Source organism: Anastrepha ludens, chromosome 5, assembly GCF_028408465.1.
Source record: "Anastrepha ludens isolate Willacy chromosome 5, idAnaLude1.1, whole genome shotgun sequence".
Lineage (NCBI taxonomy): Eukaryota > Metazoa > Arthropoda > Insecta > Diptera > Tephritidae > Anastrepha > Anastrepha ludens.
This window is the reverse complement of record NC_071501.1, coordinates 64,288,455-64,296,639: the sequence shown is the minus strand read 5'-3', so window position 1 is coordinate 64,296,639 and position 8,185 is coordinate 64,288,455.

Below are 8,185 nucleotides of genomic sequence, written 5' to 3'. Positions count from 1 at the left end.
GCGAGATAGCGTAACTCGAGTTACTGAATTTATGTTTTAGTTTCAACTTCGTTTCAGTTGCGTATTCATATTGTCGTTGCCTCAAGTGAAAAGAGTTCAATCTCAAAAATGTCTTTGTACCTTTGTGTTTCATGATTACAACTGCAATGTATTCTTATTTTATTATTAAGTAACAAAAATATTAAGCGGGCTAAAACTGAAGGTCCTTCCAATTGTGGAAAACAGCAAGACGCACACCACAAATAGAGGGAAGAGCTGGCCAAACACCTAAAAGAGGTTTAGGTGCCAATTAAGCAACAATAAAGCGGGGTGTTTCTAAGCTTAAAACAAAACAACAAAGCAAATGTATTGCACCGAAGGCGAACAATATTCCTTTTTTGAAAAGACTCTGTAAATAATGCTTATATTTCACTAATATATTTTTAGTCAAAAAAAAGTTAAAGATTGACGGAACAAAAATAAAAGCTAAAATTTGGTTTATATTTTGCCAATCAAAAATAAAAAAGGACGAGGCGTACAATCAGAAATTTTAATTTGACCGGAATATTAAGAGTTAAAATTTAACTGTTTTGTTTTGCATTGAAAATATATCAGCTAAAAATAACGGGTAATTGCCAACTGTTTTGAAAAGTCAGAAAAATATAAATCATATCGGGTTGGCTAAAAGCACGTCCACATATGCAGTGATTAGCAATAACTTCCAAAAATTAATCTACCCGTTCACTTATGGCAGATTTGCTGCAAAATTGAAAAGGTTTGCTTCATAAAAATTGATTTGGTAGAATATTTTAATTTTTTTGGTTTCTTCAAATATTATTAACGATACGAAGAAAAGGCAACAGAAACAATAGTTAATTAAATTGCGCAATTTGCTGCTAGTAATGGACAGTTACAGGAAATCGGAAAACGACGTACGAATATATGGCAGCAATACCAGAGAACGTTGATACATAGAAAAACCTAAGGAACGAATGAGAAGTTTAAATGTCAAATGCCAATAAAACGCGGCTAAGAAACTTGCATTATTCCAACACGACTGGGGAAAAGTTAAAGTACGAGAGTTAGCATAGCTGAACGTAGTCAACAAAATGACATATAGAGTTCGCATTGAAATGTAAAAGGCCTTGATTTGGTGTTAGGCAAAATAAAAGAACAACAGAGCCTGTACATTTTTCTTTCATGCTTATTTGTCGTCGGCATTTTGCATGCGCAAATGAATTATTTCTTGTGAGATGAATAAATTATTTCTAAATATATAAGTTTGCCTGTACATACACACACGGACAAAATTATCCAAACAGGTTTCCTTTGAGCCATTCGCGAGCTATACCCGGCACGTAAACAGGCCCTGCGAACTGTTTTTTTTTTTCTGATGAACTTTTTTATTAATCTCTTCAAGAACTTTTGCTACCACTTGCGCTGATGTGATTTTTGGATTCTTGTTTTTCTTATGTGGGTCAATTTGCAAGATCTTTCAGTATGAGTTCGGCTCTTAAGATTTGTTTCCCCTTTATAACGGTTTATTACGATACAAAAAATAGTAGAAAGCCTTCGATTCACCGTCTGATCCATTTCTGCACATGATTTGCCCTCATTATGCATATACAAAATTATTTTTCTTCCCACCCATGATGTATTAACAACGCGAAAGCAAATGTTGATTTGTTAGAATTTGTTAGATAAATTAAATCAGTTAAAATTTAAAATTCATACTTATTGTGAATAATTTTGTCCCTTAAAAATATAAGGAATCGTAAGATTTTCGTTAAAATTTTATTTATGGAGTACAGTTTTGTTAAGTTTTTTTTTTTTTTTGGACAGACTATCAAGTACAGCACTCAGCGCCATTAAGTCCATTGTACTGCACTCGGACTCCGAAGAACTCTGAGTAGATCTTGTAGTGCAAAGGAGCCAAGGTGGTCGCTTCTTAACACATCAGTGGCAAAGACCTCAAGCCTGATTCGAGCGAAGGCGGGGCAGACGCACAGAAAGTTGTCCGCCGTCTCATCTCTCCACTTGCTGGGTAGAGTGCACTGTGACTCTGCTTAGTGACAGGAGGAACTACGACAGTCGGTCGGGCATGACAGGTAACATCAGTTTTGTCCACCTGCAACCTCTCTTAGCCTGCCAAGTTTGCTTGTGGGTTAGAATAACCCGTTTGCAAACCGTGGCTTTGATGGCTGCAGAACAGAGTGGTAGAACGGGCTCCAGGCCAAGCAAGTTGGCCTCAGATCCCATTCTGGCTAAAGGGTCAGAGATCTCGTTACCCGCGATACCCACGTGTCCCGGTACGCATGTTAGCATCAGGCTATTATGTCTACCGACATAGTTCAGCCTGGATTTACAAGACTCGACTACCCTTGAAATGGTTGGGGGGCTGTCGAAGGCCATCAGCGCAGCTGCAGCTGCGGAGCCGGAGCCGTGCTCGGTTATGGAACTATCTGTAAAAATGCGAAAACAGTGATTGCCGGGCTCATTTTCTGAGGTTGACCACAGTTGAGCGTCTGGCAGCATCACACTGTATCTCCAGTCAAGTCAACTGTGGATGGCATGGAGTTAAGGGGCATGGCGAGGATCGTTGGATCGAAGTCCATGCCTACTCTATTGTTCAATTGCGGACAGCGGTCGTACCAATTCCCATTGTGTTTCAGCCTGCAGATGGCCCTCAGGCCTCTCCTTGGATGCAAACATCAAGTGGTGGTAGACTAATCAGAGCATCTAATGCCGGGCTTGAAGTAATCGGAAAAGCTCTGACGCAACAGATGGACACAGTGCGTCTATGTCTAAGAAGATACCCGTAGCGTAGTCCCTCCTGTCAATGGCCAGCTCTACCCTAGCAACAAGGTTTGGCAATGCCGACTCGCAGGATTTTCCACTTTGAAAGACATGCTGAAATGGATACAGAGAGTGATTCTTCAGCGACTTCTGGCGTATGCACAATTCCACCAGTCCTTCCAGACTTTTCAGCATGAAAGAAGTCATACTGATGGGTCTAAAGCTTTTGGGACTGGTGTAGTCATCTCTAACAACCTTTGGGATGAAGGTGACCCTCACCATTCTTCAAGAGCGTAGTATATAGGCCAGTGCCAGGCATGTAGAGAAGATTTTCTTCAAGGCTGCTGTCACGGACACTGCGCCTTTTTTCAGCATGACAGAATATATGCCATCTGGTGTGGGCGACTTGAAGCCGCTGGCTATATTTGATGGCAATCGATTCACCATAGATCGTACGAGTCATGCCGAGGAGGTGTAACAGCTCTGATAAGCGCCTCTATCAATAAGGACTTTTGCCGGCTAACGCTTATCTGATTACTTGTAAAGTGAGATTCTACTATCAGCAAGTTGATTGTCTCACTTTGCCGCTCCGTGAAGGAGCCATCAGATTTCCTAAGTGACCCCGGCTTTACAGTTGGGACCCTTTTCAGAGATTCAATACCGCTGCAGAATTCACACTTTTCGATTCCCTTCTAGCAATTACAGGATGGGCCATATAGCGTTTGCTTTGTGAACCACCTATTTTTTGGAGACTGGTAACACAAATGGCATGTCAAATGTGTTCATAATTTTCTTAGAGGTTTGACATTTACGAAACGGGACGCTATACGCTTGAACAAAATTGGGAAATATTGAAAACCTATTTCCAAAGTGGTGAGTCTTCTTCTTCTTTTCTGATTTTCACATCGGTGGCTACACCAGTAAGCAAAATTGTCGGATTTGGGGCTCAATCCACACGTTAATGTAGAAAAGCAAATGCATCCACAACGAGTCACTGTTTGGTGCTGTTTTTGGTCCGGCAAATGAGCGAGGAGCCGCGGTTACAGTAAATGGTGAGCGTTACCGCGACATGCTCAATGAGTTGTTTCCAAAAATTGAAGAGGATGACATGGACGACATTTGGTTTCAACAGGACGGTGCAAGCTTTAAATATTATGGACCAGTTACGAAAATTTATTAGCTGCTTATTTAATTTCAATAATTTTTTTATCAAAATATAATTCATTCCACTACAAAAACCACATAAATCCAATTTTCAAACTTTGTGTAAATTTAAAGTAATTGAACAAATTTCCATCCAAACTACAAAATTTTGAATCAGAGTTCGTAAGAAAATTTGGAGTACACAGTTTTATAGCTCATTCATTTCTAATATCATAAGGTGAAAGTTTCAACAGCTCCGGCATTGAGTGTTTCCTTCCAAGTGATTCTTTATATGGGGAAAATCCACAAGAACCCCAACTAAAAACAAAAATTCTAAAACTAATGTGAATCTTATAACGAAATTGAAGTTTTCGAATTGAAAGAAATCGAAGGCTATAAAACTCCAACTAAGGGTGCGACCAGAGTGAACGCTGATGCCGAGCGGAGCCGAGCCGAGCTTATTGACGCTTATTTTCATGCGAGAAGAAAATTTGTATATAACACAGTGAATGCGAGAATCAGCGCTGAAATTCTGTTTATTCCATGTGTTTTGCTCTTATGTCATTTAATTTTGTTGTTCATTTGTGTTTATAAAATTGCTGTACACGGTAATGGATTCATCTGATGACGAGTATTTTGCTTCTCCTAGTGTGATTAATGCAATTATTAACACAAAAGAGTTTGGAAAACATCAACAATCCAAAAAAGCGAGCAAAACGCTTTGAAACTGTTTTCTCGCACTCATCGGCTTTGCTCTCTGCTCATGTCGGCGCTCACTGTGTTATACACAAGCTTATTTGTATTGACTTGTATGTAATCAGTTTTATCGCACTGACAATCTTTATCGCACTGACAATCTCGGCTCGGCTTTCAGCGCTCTATCTGGTCGCACCCTAAGAATATGATTAAAAATTATTATTATAAGGCTTCGAATTTTAAGGAAACTTTGTTGATTTTTTTTTTAATTTACATAAAGTTTGATAATAGGATTTATATGGGTTTTGTAGGAGAATAAAAAAATAATAATAGAAGCTTTCCATTTCAATTCAACCGGGCTATTCGGGACATGTTCTTCGATTTCGATTTAACTCAAATATGTTGCTCTCTGGTCAAAATAATGAGACACGTATTTTTTGGTTCGGCCGAAAAAATTTTTTTTCAAGATTTATCGGCAATTTCGCCTCAAAATCGATTTTTTTTAATTATATAAGAACATTTTTTGTTTAAATGCTCATAACTTAGTCAAAAATTAACCGATTTTAATGATTCTGGATTCAAAAAGATCGTAATTACTTGCACGAGCGACTTCATGTAGAAACAATAGCAAAACAGTAGTTGAACATTTCTTATTTTGTAAAAAAAAAAATTCGAAAATTTTTCAAAAAGTGTATTTTTGAGTTGTGTTTGAGGAATGAATTTTTGAGTAAAAAACCTGTTTCGCACTTTTTGTTTTTTGAAAAATAAAAAAATTTCAACTACTTTTTGCAATTGTTTCTACATTAAGTCGCTCGTGTAAGTAGTTACGATCATTTTGAACACATAATTATTAAAATCGGTTCGTTCGATTTACATCGAAATCGAAGAACATGTCCCGAATAGTCCGGTTGAATTGAAATGGAAAGCATCAATAAATCAGACAATTGTTTCTTACAAATAAATTGTCAAAATTTGTCAAGAAGCCCAATGGTAATTTAGCACACTGTATATACGTGTATGTATACGAAATAAAAATAAGTATATTCAAAAACTTGCATACATACATATCTGTAAGTACGAGTACAAAGCTGTGTAGTGCTTTCATATAGAAACCACACCACAATGGCCACAAAGTGTCTTGTGGTTAACAAAGAAGTTCATTTCATCGTTTGCCGTATTAATATGGCTTGATACGTGCGATTGAAGCTGAATGAGGAAACACAAGGAATCGAAAAACAAATATTAGCTAATTAAATCAAATTTCACTTTGAATCGTCCTTATCTTTGGGTGCTTACACGCTTACATGTGAACAGTGGTGGAATTAAAAAAGAAGGTGGATTTGTACTTGGTATAATACCTTGGCGGATGTCGTAGGGAAGTGAGTTGGATATGAATATCATTCGATTGATCCCATGGTAGAAATATATTATGTTTTTTAATAGCGGTTAGTCCTCGTCAAACAATGGCAAATCTTCGAGTATATTACTGCCATGAAAATTTATATTTATTTGGTGCGGCATAAAACTGCAGAGTTTGCAACATACTTATGTACATACTTAACTTCTGCTCAAATATGAACGAGACGTTATCAATAAAATGGTCCGCGGATGAGATATGGCAAAAATAAATTTTTTGGTTTTTGATAGGACTGTTATAAGCTTACATGGCAAATTTCAGCATGATATGTAACATAGTTTGTTTTCTGTAAACAAGTCAAGCTCGAGTGTGTTCTTCGAGTTCTCTTTTATGACTTCAATTGTCTCAAAATGTTTTCCACGGAGCGGCAACTTGAGCTTGGGAAACAGAAAAAGGTCACATGGAGCCATATCAGGCGAATACGGTGCTTGCGGAACGATATTAACATTATTTTTGTTCAAATAATCGCGAACAAGACGTGATGTGTGAGCTGGTGCATTATCGTGATGCAAGAACCATGACTTGTTGTCCCACAATTCCTTCCTTTTAAGACGAATGTTTTCGCGCAAACACTTTAAAACGTCTAAATAATATTCAGCGTTAACCGATTGGCCTTGCGGAAGGAACTCCGAGTGCACCACACCTTCGTAATCGAAAAAAATAGTCAGCATAACCTTAATTTTTGAGCGACTTTGGCGTGGTTTTTTGGGTTGATGTATGGCCCTCTTTGAACGATTTGTACCACTGGAAAACACGCGCACGCGATAGAGCAGAGTCCCCATAGGCCGTCTGCAACATTTTTAAGGCGTCTGAAGCCGAAATTTTGTTGGAATAACAAAATTTCAAACAAATTCTTTGTTCAACTTGAATTTTCAGCGTTAAATTCAAAGAACACACTCGAGCTTGACTTGTTTACAGTAGCACAGAAAACAAACTATGTGACATATCATGCTGAAATTTGCCATGTAAGTTTATAACAGTCCTAACAAAAAACAAAAAAAACTATTTTTGCCATATGTCATCCGCGGACCGTTTTATTGATAACGTCTCGTTCATATTTGAGTAGAAGGTATATAAGTAGTAGCTGCACGAAGCGAAATATGATATTTTATCTCAAAATATATTAAGCCGCGGCGAAGCGTGCCCGGGTTTACTACATAGTATGTAATTTGGAATTCATATGGGTCCTAGATGGTTTGTGTAAAACACTGGTCTCAGAAAGAGGTTGCCACTTGTTTGTTTTTACAAAACAAAATAACTTATTAGAGAAACAGTCTGGAGTATCAAGCAAATATTTTTAATCAAAATTCATTCGCGGCCCCGTGGCCAAATGGGTTACTGCGGAAATCGAAAAATCGCGTTTGGAGAAGTCAAAAATTAAGTCAATGCTCACTTGTTTTTACGATTCCAAAGAAATTATCCACAAGGAGTTCGTGCCAACGGGCCAAAGCATTAATGCAATTTTCTTTCTTGGCGTTTTGAAGAGTTTTGTGCATCACATTCGTCGAATTCGCCCTGAATAACGCAAAGGAGGAAGCTGGCGCTTAATGCATGATAATGCACCAGCTCATCGATTCACTCTTGTGACTGATTTTTAACTACAAATCGCATTTTAGCCATCAATCACTCACAGTATTCCCCTGATATGACTCCCTGTGAATTCTACCTATTCGGAAAATTGCATTTGGCTATGAAAGGAAAACATTTTGCGTCCGTAGAGACCATCCAAAAGGCTTTTACCGACATCATGCTATCAAAACAAAGCTCTTGTCGTTTCTATTCTAGCTCAGTCTTTTTTATTTTGGACTTCATATTGTATATACGAGTATAAAATCCATTCAAAAAGATCCTCCCGCTTTTCCTTGTAACCTGTAACCAGTAAACTCGTAAAACCGGTATTGCGTTCATTTGTCTGATGAATTCTCAAAACTTAATTTCCACACCTCTTATGCATTTGGACACAAAAACAACTAAGAATAATTGCCGTGCTCTAGCAAAGGCAGGAACTCACAGAGAAAGTGATCAGTGCTATCCGCCTCCTCCAAACATGACAGGCAAATTGGGCCCTCAATGATTCCATTCGAGGTCATATGCTGACCCCATGGGTTGTGTCTTGTAATAATACCAACCATCAACCGAACGTCTTTTAGTAGA